The 12,539-nt window shown below is 40.2% G+C and overlaps 1 protein-coding gene across 4 annotated transcripts in view; it reads right to left on the bottom strand.

Annotated features, from left to right (window-relative positions):
* The window catches only part of BLM (BLM RecQ like helicase), a 98,835-nt gene extending 86,748 nt beyond the window's left edge, over nucleotides 1-12,087 (bottom strand). For all 4 annotated transcript variants that reach the window (XM_055326741.1, XM_055326742.1, XM_055326743.1 and 1 more), the window contains exon 1: nucleotides 12,019-12,087. The gene's annotated coding sequence lies outside the window, so the exon portion shown is untranslated. The remainder of the gene's footprint in view (nucleotides 1-12,018) is intronic.
* Between the last annotated feature and the right edge of the window lie 452 nt (nucleotides 12,088-12,539).

Raw genomic sequence — 12,539 nt, 5'->3', positions numbered from 1 at the left:
TCCCCCTGGGTCATGGCAAATAGTCCTTTTAATGTACTGTTGGATCCTACTGACTAGTATCTTGGTGAGAATTTTGCATCCATGCTCATCTGGGATATCGGTCTGTAATTCTCCTTTGTGGTGGGGTCTTTGGTTTTGGGATCAAGGTAATGTTGGCCTCATAGAACGAGTCTGGAAGTTTTCCTTACATTTCTATTTTTTGAAACAGCTTCAGAAGAATAGATATTAATTCTTCTTTAAACGTTTGGTAGAATTCCCTTGGGGAGCCATCTGGCCCTGGACTCATTTATTGGGAGATTTTCGATGACTGCTTCAATTTCCTTTCTGGTTATGGGTCTGCTCAGGTTTTCTATTTCTTCCTGTTTCAGTTTTGGTAGTTTATATGTCTCCAGGAATGCATCCATTTCTTCCAGATCCCCTAATTTTTGGCATATAATTGCTCATAATATGTTCTTATAATTGTTTGTATTTCTTCAGTGTTGGTTATGATCTTTCATTCATGATTTTATTTATCCGGGTCCTTTTTTTTTGCTTTTCGATAAGTCTGGCCAGGGGTTTATCAATCTTATTAATTCTTTCAAAGAACTAGCTTCTCATGGCATTGATCTGCCCTACTGTTCTTCTGGTTTCTATTTCATTTATTTCTGCTCTAATCTTTATTATTTCTCTTCTCCTGCTGGGTTTAGGCTTTACTTGCTGTTCTTTCTCCAGCTCTGTTAGGTGTAAGGTTAGCTTGTGTATTTGAGACCTTTCTTGTTACTTGAGAAAGGCTCATATTGCTATAAACTTCCCTCTTAGGACCACCTTTGGTGCATCCCAAAGGTTTCGAACAGCTGTGCTTTCATTTTCATTTGTTTCCATGAATATTCTTAATTCTTCTTTAATTTCCTGGTTGACCCATTCATTCTTTAGTAGGATGCTCTTTAGTCTACATTTGAGTTCTTTCCAAATTTCCTCTTGTTTTTTTTTTTTTTTAAACATTCTGGTTCTTTTTTTTTTTATTTTTTATTTTTATTTATGATAGTCACACAGAGAGAGAGAGACGGGGGGGGGGGCAGAGACACAGGCAGAGGGAGAAGCAGGTTCCATGCACCGGGAGCCCGACGTGGGATTCGATCCCGGATCTCCAGGATCGCGCCCTGGGCCAAAGGCAGGCGCCAAACCGCTGCGCCACCCAGGGATCCCCAAATTTCCTCTTGTAATTGAGTTCCAGTTTCAAAGCATTGGTCTGAAAATATGTAGGGAATGATCACAATCTTTTGGTACCAGTTGAGACCTGATTTGTAACCCAGTATGTGACCTATCCTGGAGAATGTTCCATGTGCACTCGAGAAGAACGTGTATTTTGGTGCTTTAGGATGGAATGTTCTGACTATATCTGTGAAGTCCATCTGGTCCAGTGTGTTATCAAAGCTCTTGTTTCATTGTTGATCTTCTGCTTAGATGATACGTCTGCTGCAGTGAATGGGGTGTTAAAGTCCACTACTATTATTGTATTATTATCAATGTGTTTCTTTAAATTTTGTTATTAATTGGCTGCTCCCGTGTTAGGGGCATAAATATTTACAACTGTTAGATCTTCTCGTTGGAGAGACCCTTTAATAATGACATAGTGTCCTTCCTCATCTCTTATTACAGTCTTTGGTTTAAAATCTAATTTGTCTGATATAAGAATTGCTACCTCAGCTATCTTCTGCTGTCTATTAGCATTATAAATGGTTTTCCACCCTCTCACTTCAAGTCTGGAGGTGTCTTTGGGTCTAAAATGAGTCTCTTGCAGATAGCATATCTATGATCTTGCTTTTTTTTTTTTTTAATCCAATCTGATACCCTGTGTCCTTTGGGACATTAAGCCCATTTACATTCAAAATAACTATTGAAATATATTAATTTAGTGTCATTATATTACATGTAAAGTCACTGTTTTTGTATATTGTCTCTGTCCCTTTCTGGTCTATGTAACTTTTGGGCTCTCTCTTCACTTCAAGGACCCTTTTAAAACTTTCTGTAGGGCTGGTCTGGTGATCACAGGGAGTGTGCTTGAGATTCTCTTCCTCTGCCTCTCTCCCTGCTCACATGCACTCTCTCTCTCAAATAAATATAAATCTTTTTTAAAAAGCTATAAAAATTAAGAACTTAGGAAACAACAGATCTTGGTGAGGATGTGGAGAAAGGGAAACCGTCTTACACTGTTGGTGAGAATGCAAACTGACGCAGCCACTCTGGAAAACAATATGGAGGTTCCTCAAAAAGTTAAAAATAGAGCTACCCTATGACCCAGGAATTACACTACTAGGTATACAAACATAGTGATTCAAAAGAACACCTGCACCCCAATGTTTATAGCAGCAATGTCCACAATAGTCAGACTATGGAAAAAGCCCAGATGTTCACTGGCAGATGAATGGATAAAGAAGATGTGCTGTGTGTGTGTACATAGGAATATTACTCAGCCATCAAAAAGAATGAAATTTTGCCATTTGCAATGACACAGATGGAACTAGAGGGTACTACGCTAAGCAAAATAAGTCAGAGAAAGACAAATACCATATGATTTCATTCATATGTATAATTTAAGAAACAAAACAGGGCAGCCCCGGTGGCGCAGCGGTTTATCGCTGCCTGCAGCCCAGGGCGTGATCCTGGAGACCTGGGATCGAGTCCCACGTCAGGCTTTCTGTGTGGTGCCTGCTTCTCCCTCTGCCTGTGTCTCTGCCTCTCTCTCTCTGTCTCTATGAATAAATAAAATAAAATCTTTAAAAAAAAGAAACAAAACAGATGAACAGAGGGGAAAGCAAGGAAAAATTAAGATGAAAATTAAGTGGGAGGCAAACCAAGAGACACTGAAATCTAGGGAATAAACTGAGGGTTGCTGGAGAAGAGGTAGGTGGAGGTTTGGGGGTAAATGGGGGATGGACATTAAGGAGGGTACATGATGTAATGAACACTGGGCGCTATTTGAAACTGATGAATCACTAAATTCTACCTCTGAAACTTAAAAAATAAAAAAGCTATAAAAAAAGAGAAAAAAATATAATACAAATTAAGAGATAAGTTAGTAGATTTAAATCCAAATATTTGTTAGTTATAATAAATATAAACTGACAAATTACTTTGGCTAAAAAGATTATCTGAACTTAAAAATGAAATCTATTATATTTGTTATTTGTTAGAGACATGTCTAAAACAGGAGATGTATAGAAAACTGAATGTAAGATGAAAAAATAGGTAAAAACTCCCCAGAAGAAAGCTGAGACTGCTACATTAATATCAGACAAAATCGATTTTAAGACATAAAGCCTTACTAGAGATAAAGAGGGTCACTGTATAATGATAAAGAATTTAATTCACCAGAAAGATATAACAACTTTAAATCTGTATGGCCCATAAAATAACTGTAAAATACATGAACCAAACTGACAGAATTATAAGAAACAGAAAAAGACTGTAATTATAGACTTAAAATGACCTCTCAGTAATTGTGAGAACAAGTAACTAAACAGTAACGACCCTGAAGATTTGAATAACACAACCTTTACAACTTATAAAATGTGCATTCTTTTCAAGAAGAGATGCTTACAGAAGCTAACCGTGTACTAGGCCATAAGGCAAGTCTCAGTAATTACAATGGACTGAAATCACAACATGTTTTCCAACCCAATAAATTATGCCACAAATCAATAATTGGAAAAAGTAACTGTTTTAGTATCCATCGATGATTCACGCCTGAAGAAATAATAGTATGACTGTAAACAGTAGGATTGTGTAATGATGGTTTTCATAACCCCATCCATCATTCTTTGTATTGGCATCATCGTTCAGCAGCTGACATGCTACTGTAAAGAACTTTCCTTTCTCCCCTATTTGCTTTTTATCAGTCAGGATTCTTAACGTATTTGGTGGGTTGTAATCCATTACTGTCATTATTTTCACGCTCAAGTAGTTTCATATTTGATTAGTGGAGCTCCTTCAAGCTGGCTCCTGAATCCTTTTCTATTTTTAATTGTGCTAAAATACATGTAATATAAAATTTACCATCTTAATCATTTTTAAGCATACCCTTCTGTGGAATAAGTATATTCACACTGTCACACAACCAATTGCCAGAACTTTTTCATCTTGCAAAACTAAAACTCCATACCTGTTAAACAGTAACTTTCCCCTTCCCCAGCCCCTAACAATTACCATTCTTTCTGCTTCTATGAATTTGACTACTTCGGAGGACCATACAGCATTGTCTTTTTGTGACTGGCTTGTTTCACTTGGCATATTGTCTTCAAGGTTTATTCACACTGCAGCATGTGTCAGAATTTCCTTCCTTTTTAAAGTTTAATGATATTTCATTGTATGGCTCTAACACATTTTGTTTATCCATTCTGTCAATGGACATTTGGGTTGTTCCCACTTTTTGGCTATTGTGAATAATGTTGCTGTGAACATTTGTGTACAAATATCTCTGAAACTCTGCTTTCAATTCTTTTGGGTCTATACCCAGAAGTGGAATTCCTGGATCCTATGCTAATTCTATTATTTTTTTAAAAGATTTTATTTATTTATTCATGAGAGACACAGAGAGAGGCAGAGACATAGGCAGAGAAAGAAAGAGGCTCCATGCAGGGAGCCGGATGTGGGACTAGATTCCAGGACTCCAGGATCACGCCCTGGGCCAAAGGCAGGGGTTCAACTGCTGAGCTACCCAGATGTTCCTAATTCTATTATTTTTAATTTTTGTGGAATAGGCATACTATAGTTCACAGTAGCTGCACCATTCTACATTCCCAGCAACAGGGCACAATTTCTCCACATCCTCACCAATACTTGTTATTGTCTAGGTTTTTTTTAATGGTAACCATCCTAGTAAGTGTGAAATGATATCTTGTGTCTTTGATTTGCATTTTTCTAATAAATTAGTGATGCTGAGCATCTTTTCATGTGCTTTTTGGCCATCTGTGTATCTTCTTTGACAAAATGTCCATTCAAATCCTTTGTCTACTTTTAACTGAGTTGTTTGTTTTAAGGAACTATAGGAGGTTTTTTTTTTTTAAGATTTTATTTATTTGAGAAGCAAAAGAGAGCTGAAGAAGAGGGAGAGGGAGAGGCAAACTTCTACTGGGTAGGGAGATGCAGGGCTTGATCCCAGGACCCTGGGATCATGACCCAAGCCAAAGGCAGATGCCTAACCACTGAGTCACTCCTATGCCCCGAACCATAGGGGTTCTTCATTCTGGAGTAAGGGACGGAGAGCAGAACGGAGGCATTTTTAAAGAGACATAAGAAAACTTTTGGGGGAGATGAATATGTTGACAAACCTGACTGTAGTGATGATATCTCCTATCAAACTGATCAAATTGTACACTTTACAGGGTTATCTGGATGGCTCAGTTGGCTGAGCAACTGAGTCTTGATTCTGGCTCAGGTCATGGGGGGACTGTGCCCCGCATTTGACTCTGCACTCAGCATGAAGTTGGCTTGGGATTCTTTCCCTCTCCCTCTGCTCCCACCCCCCTCCACCCCTACTTGCATGCACATGCACATGCACTCTCTCAAAAAAAAAAAAAAAAACAAAAACAAAAACAAAAAACACCCTAATAATATGCAGTTTATTGTAGATCAATAAAGCTGCTTTAAAAAAAAAAAAAAAACCCAAAGACCTCTAGAAGACTGAAAAGTTTCGGGGAAATTTTATTTCACTTTAGCCCTTCAACAGCTAAAGGCAGATGACTAAACCAACCATTGTAAGAATACAAAGTAACTAAGAAAAAAAGAATTTGGAAGTTTTCCTTCATTTCCTATGCTCTGAAACAATGTATTTTAACACTGGGATTATGTGGACTCCTAAAATTTTCAATAGAATTTCTCTGTGAAACCATTTAGATCTAGTGTTTTGTTTCCAATGGGACAGTTCTTTCATAACCTCATTCTATGAAAATTGAGTTATTTAACTTCCATCTTTGCTGGCGTCAATTTTGGTAAATTGTATTTTCTTAAATTGTTTTTTCATTTGAATTTTCAAATTCATTTAACACAGAAGTATGCAAATTAATATTATTAAAACATTTTTTTTTCCACTTGTCATTTGTTATTTTGTATTTGTGATTTCTCCCAAAGTTGCTCAGGTCGTGATCCTGGGATCTGGGATCGAGTTCTGGATCAGGCTCCCTATAAGGAGCCTGCTTCTCCCTCTGCCTATGCCTCTGCCTCTCTCAGTTTGTGTCTCTCATGAATAAATAAATCTTAAAAAAAAAAACTAAGATTATTATTTCTCAATCAGATGTTTCTCTGTTCTTCATCTCATTAAACTATTTTAATCTTTATTATTTTTTATTCTTTTGTGCTTTCGTTTTACTTTGTCTTTTAAATTGAGGGTTTTTTTTTTTAAGATTTTATTTATTTTTTCATGAGAGACAGAGAGAGAGAGGCAGAGACACAGGCAGAGGGAGAAGCAAGCTCCACACAGGGAGCCCGACGTGGGACTCGATCCTGAGTCTCGGGGATCCCGTGCTGGGCTGACCACTGAGCCACCCAGGCTGCCCCAATTGAGCGTTTAATTTTCCACATGAAAGGGTCTTTTTGCTTTTTTAAAATTTCATTTTAAATTTCTAGTTTTGTTATATAGTGATAAGGACTGTTTGTAACACTTCTACTTTATGGAAATTACTAATCTTCCTTGCAACTTAACAGATGAACTGTTTTTATGAATGTAAATGTACACTTAAGAAAATAGATCATGTGGTCCCTGGGTCACTAAGCACCTGAGTCTTGGTTTCAGATCAGGTCATGATCTCAGAGTCCTGAGATAGAGCCCTGCCTCTGTCTCCATGCTCAGCCCAGAATCTTTCTCCCTCTCCCTCTTCCTCTCTTCTACCACTGTCTCAAATAAATAAAATATTTAAAAAAATAAAAGTTTCTGGAGAATAATATAGAATAACTTAGGTTTTAAAAGCCAAGTTCCTACTCATCAGCCAAGAAGCAATCTTGTAAGCAGGTCTTTCTAAAGGTAAGTTTCAGGCTTACTATGTGAATTCATTCCTGCGCAGCTTATTTAGATCTTTTTTGCACTTTCTTCTATGATATTTCACAATAAAAGATGCTTAAAAATGGTTGACTAAAATATACTAAGTCTATGTTTAAAAGCCACAAAGAATATTTGCAATACATGTAACTGACAAATAAGTAGTGTATGGAATGTATAAACAATTCCTACAAAATAATGAGATAAAGGCAAGACAACTGCAAAGAAAGACAAAAAAAACTTGGACACTTAAAAATAAGGAAACAGTCCAGAAACACAAGGCACTCAACTTCACTAATAATCCAGGGAGTTAAAACCACAAGAAAATACTATACATATGTCTACTAAATGGGAAAAAATTACAACACAGTATCAAATCTTAGCAAGAATGTGGGGCAATGGAATTCTCACAGGCTAGTAGGAGGGGAGCGCAACAACTTTTGAAAACAATTTGACCTTATTTTGGAAGGTAAAAAGGAAACATACTCAGACCCAGGACTTCTCTTAATCACATATACAAACTAATGAACACATACAAGAACATTCACAACAAACATCAATAGCCAAAACCTGAAAACAATGCAAATGCCATCAAAAAGCAGGATGGATAAAAATAAACCAAAACCAAAAAAAACACGATGGATAAACTGTGGCACAATCACACAAAGGAATATTCTACAGCAATCATATGAATTTTTATTAAAAATTATTTCAAAAATTAAAAAAAACCTATATCCACAGTATGGAAGACTCTCACAAACATAATGTTGAACCAAACAAGACAAAGTAGAAATACATAAACTCTCAAAACCAGGTAAAACTGAACTACATTATTTATGGATGCATGTATAAGGTAAATGATGAAGGTAAGAAAATTATCACAAAATTCACAATAGTTCTCTCTAGTGTGGGGAGGAGGTTATGATGAGGGAAGGCACACTCCTGGGGCACCAGTAATATCCTATGTCTTGATTTGTTTAATGGTTATGTATAATTATCATTTTACAGTCATCTTTATGTTTAATAAACATAGTTTATTTAGTTTTAATGTATAATTAAGCTATAATTTTTTAAACTTTGTAATTTTAAAATAATTATTCTTTAAATTGTATATATATACACTAAGTACTTCCTAAGATACTATGTATCTTCTTTCTCAAAAAATTTCTTTGAGACAACATGGGGTGGCTCAGTAGGTTAAGCATCTGACTCTTGGTTTCAGCTCAGGTCATGATCTCAGGGTCCTGCAATCAAACTCGGAATCATACTCTGCACTCAGCTCAGTGTCTGCTTTGAATTCTCCCTTCCTCCCCCTCTTCCTCTGCCCCTCTCCCCACATGCACGTGCTCTCTCTGTCTCTTTCTAAAATAAATAAACTTTTAAAACAAAATTTCTGAGAAAAGTTACCAAAAACAAATTAATATTAAAAACATACAAAGAACACCCAATTTCCCACGAACGAATGATCAGAGTGTAAACACGCAGTTCGCCAAAATACAGACACTAAATAAACTTACGAAAAAACATTCTTTTCTAATAATTAATAGCATTAAGCAACACTGCATACCTATTAAGCCAAGGAGAGTGCAATACTGTGATAATTTATAAGATAAATGACAACCATGAAGAGTAGCTACATGGAATGATTTAATATTGGAAAAACAAAAGACTAAATTATTAGTACATTATGCTTACAGCTAAGAAATCTGTATAGCTAAAATTTGGAAAGGACTCATGACAAAGGAAAATAGCTGATGTGGTTGAAGGACAGGATTGTGGCTGCAATATTTTTTCCTTGATATTGTGGGTGTATTTCATTAAGATACAGGAATTTTTAAACAAAGTAAATGCAATAGGTCCTTGCATTTTTTTTTTTTTTACAGATTTTATTTATTTATTCATGAGAGACACAGAGAGAGGCAGAGACACAGACAGAGGGAGAAGCAGGCTCCCTGCAGGGAGCCCAATGTGGGACTTGATCCCAGGACCCTAGGATCATGCCCGGAACTGAAGGCAGACACTTAACCACTGAGCCACCCAGGTGCCCCAGGTCCTTGCAATTCTAGAGAATAAAGTCCTTACGTCATAACCCCAAGACCTTCCACAAGGTGACTTCAACATGTATTTTTTACTTGGTGCCACGCACCATGCTGGGCACTGGAGTACAGAGACAGGCAAAGACATAATTACTCCCCTCAACAAGCTTCTAGGCTGGCAGGAAACAGACATGTCAACAAAAAATTACCACCCAACGAAGTAAGTCCCACAAAAAAGTCTCTTCTTAAAAGTCTATGACTTCCCACATGATCAGACCCATAAATACAGAGAACAAACTAATGGTTGCCAGAGAGGAGGGGTTGGGGGATGGGCAAAATGGGTGAAGGGGAGTGGGAGGTCCAGGCTTCTAGTTAGGAAATGAATAAGTCACAGGGATCAAAGCTACCTCACAGGGAATATCATCAATGATGCTGTAATAGCCTTAGGTGGTGAAAGGTGGTAGCTACACTTGCAGTAATCACAGCATGAAGTCTAGAATTGTCAAATCACTATGCTGTACACCTGAAACAAATGTAACACTGTGTCAACTACAATTTAAAAAACAAAATGGAAAAAAAAGGGGGGGGCAAGGGGGGGCCAGTCTACAGCTTCCCTGATGAAGTAAAAACTCAGGAAAATCACAGAGCTTTCCAAAGAACACTGAATTGAATCTTGAAGGACAGGTGAAAGCTTCCAGACAGGGTGGAGGTGTGAAGGGTGTCTATGCAGTATTTGTGCCAAGTCTGAGGTAGAAGAGGAGGTGGCTAGAGAAGGAGCCTGCTTAAAGACATGCTACAGGCAATGGAGAACCACTAGCGCTTTTAGAATTTAGGTCCCAAGAGTACTTTGCAATTATCTTGGGCCTCTTTGTTCTATCCTTTCTTCCCTTAAAAGAAATATAATACACACACACACACATTATATATTAGAATATATATTTAGTTAAAATTAGTATTAAAATGTATTTGAGGGCAGCCCCGATGGCGCAGCGTTTTAGCACTGCCTGCAGCCCGGGGTGTGATCCTGGAGATCCGGGATCGAGTCCATATCAGGCTTCCTGCATGGAGCCTGCTTCTCCCTCTGCCTGTGTCTCTGCCTCTCTCTCGCTCTCTCTGAATAAATAAATAAATCTTTAAAAAAAATAAAATAAAAAGTATTTGAGAATATATGTTGGAATATTTAAAATTAGTATTAAAATATATTTATTTTTATATATCATGTATTTCTTTTAATTTTAAATATTTCAAACATAAAAAAAATGATACCCATGTACCCAGCAACTAAATTTAAGAACTCAAATTCTCTCCTACTCTCTTTCAAAGGCATAAAATGTTTCAGATATATTTGAAATCCCACTCACTCCTCTTTTCTCCTCTTCCCTCTACCCTCATAGATAATACTATCTCAAAGTGGATGCCTATGATTTCTCTGTACATTGTTCTTTCACTGCATATCTAACACCATGGGCTTTGCCCAGTTTTTAAACTCTGGGTTTCCTTATCAGTAAAATGAAGGCAGTAGCTACTTCTCCCATGTAGTGGATTAGAAATAGAATGTATATGGTGCCTATCATGGTGACTGGCACTGAAAAGAACTCAAGACCCAGAAATTTCATTCCCTCCTCCTAGACCATAAGCTACTCTCCAAAAGCAGCTTTGGTAACAAAATGTTGGTTCAATTTCGTTCTTTTATTATTATTATTATTATTATTATTATTAATTTATTAATGAGAAACGCAGAGAGAGGCAGAGACTTAGGCAGAGGGAGAAGCAGGCTCCCTGCGAGGAGCTCGATGTGGGACTCAATCCCAGGACCCTGGGATCATGACCTGAGCCAAAGGCAGACACTCAACCACTGAGTCACCCAGGCCTCCTGGTTCAATTTAGTTCTATTTATATTCCCCAAACGCAATACTTCTGCCTCTCTTCCTTCCCAATTGCTGACCTTTACCATGCTCTCTGCCATTACTGCCCATTAACCTTGACAGGGACACAAATGCTACTTATCTATTATCTACACTGGTGGCACCAGGAGCTGTCAGGCCATTAAATGTCCAAAGTGCTGAGTAACCTGAGAGCAAGTGGGGCGTATGGGAGAAAGTGTGGTGTCGTGGAAGATGCCTTGGAATCAGGCAGCTCAACAAAGGGACAGCCTCTTGATGCTTCAGATTCTTCTAGTCAAAAATCGGGACAATTTCACCTACTTCTCTGGATACTGGTGATAACAGAACCCTAACTATGTACCAAGTACTCTTTGAAGCATTTATTGCATATACTAAGCCATTTAATCCCAACAAAACCTCCAGGGTGTAGAAGAAATAATTCTCCCCATATGACAGAAGGAAAGGAAGGCACTGAGTTTAAGTGACGAGTGGGACTGGCACTGAGCTGTTGCGTGGAAGAGCTGGGATCCGACCCCCACGTAATGGGATGCACTCGGCATCCTTAACCACTCCCCAGTGCGGAGGTAGGGCGGAGCTGCATTTGTAAGACAACGGGTCCCAAGCACGAGGCACACAGTGCACCCAAACAACAGCAGCCCGGCACGTGACCATGGAAGGGTCCGGGACGAGTAGAGCGTTTTGACGTTCCGGGGGAGATGGGCAGCACCGGGGTTCTGGGCTAGGATCACCAGTGACCGCTCTATGCCGGGCACCCCTGCAAGTGGGCACCGGAGTACGCGAACAAGACGGGGGCTAGGCCGGCTCTTCCCTCGACGCCCAGGGCGACCCTGGCCCACCCCCGGGCCTCTGCTCGCGGGTCCGCGAATACGCGTGCTTCTCTGCTCTCCCCCCTGGGCTGCTAGCCGCTACGGAGAGCTCTGCGGGCCTCGCCGCGCGGGGGGTGGCGGGCAACGGGGGAACCGACGAGCCTCCCTCTCCGGCCCCGGAGCCGGGTCGCCGGGAGCGGGGATGGGCCGGGCTAGGGCTCGGGGCCCTAAGCCCGTAGGTCCGAGCGCGCTGCCCTCACCTTTCGCGCTGGCTCACAGCTGGCAAAATCTCGGTCCAAACTCCCCGCGCCGCCTCCGCAGCCTCCGCGCCGCGCGCCAGCTCACGGCGCGCCGGAAGCCGGCCGATCCCGATTGGCTGCTTCCTGGGGAAACCGACCAGTGGCGTCGTCGCGTGGCACCTGTCCCCGCCCCCGGGGGCTGCCGGGGCCGGATCTTGCCAATGCCCAATCAGAACCCGGAAAGCGAGGTCACGTGACAGCCGCCGCCCCCGCCCCCGGGCTTCCGGCACTCTCGCGATGTTTGTTCTCCATGTGTATTTTGGTGTCTGTGGAGGTTTTGAATAAGAGGATCAGGAAACCCGGCTGTGGCGGGAGTGAAAAACCCCGGAGTTTGAGAGGAGCGTGAGGCAATTCCACAGGCCATGCGGAGGGTTTGGCGGATTGTCCCCTCTACCTCCTTGCAACGCTGGCCTCCCCCCCCGCCCCCCAGCTCCCGAGCGAGAGCGACTGTAAATTGTCATCGACGGGTAAGGGTCGCAAAC

This window comes from Nyctereutes procyonoides, unplaced genomic scaffold (genome assembly GCF_905146905.1).
Source record: "Nyctereutes procyonoides isolate TBG_1078 unplaced genomic scaffold, NYPRO_anot_genome, whole genome shotgun sequence".
NCBI classification, from domain to species: Eukaryota; Metazoa; Chordata; class Mammalia; order Carnivora; family Canidae; genus Nyctereutes; species Nyctereutes procyonoides.
The sequence above is the reverse complement of the archived record's forward strand: the minus strand, read 5'-3'. Positions and strand labels throughout refer to the sequence as shown.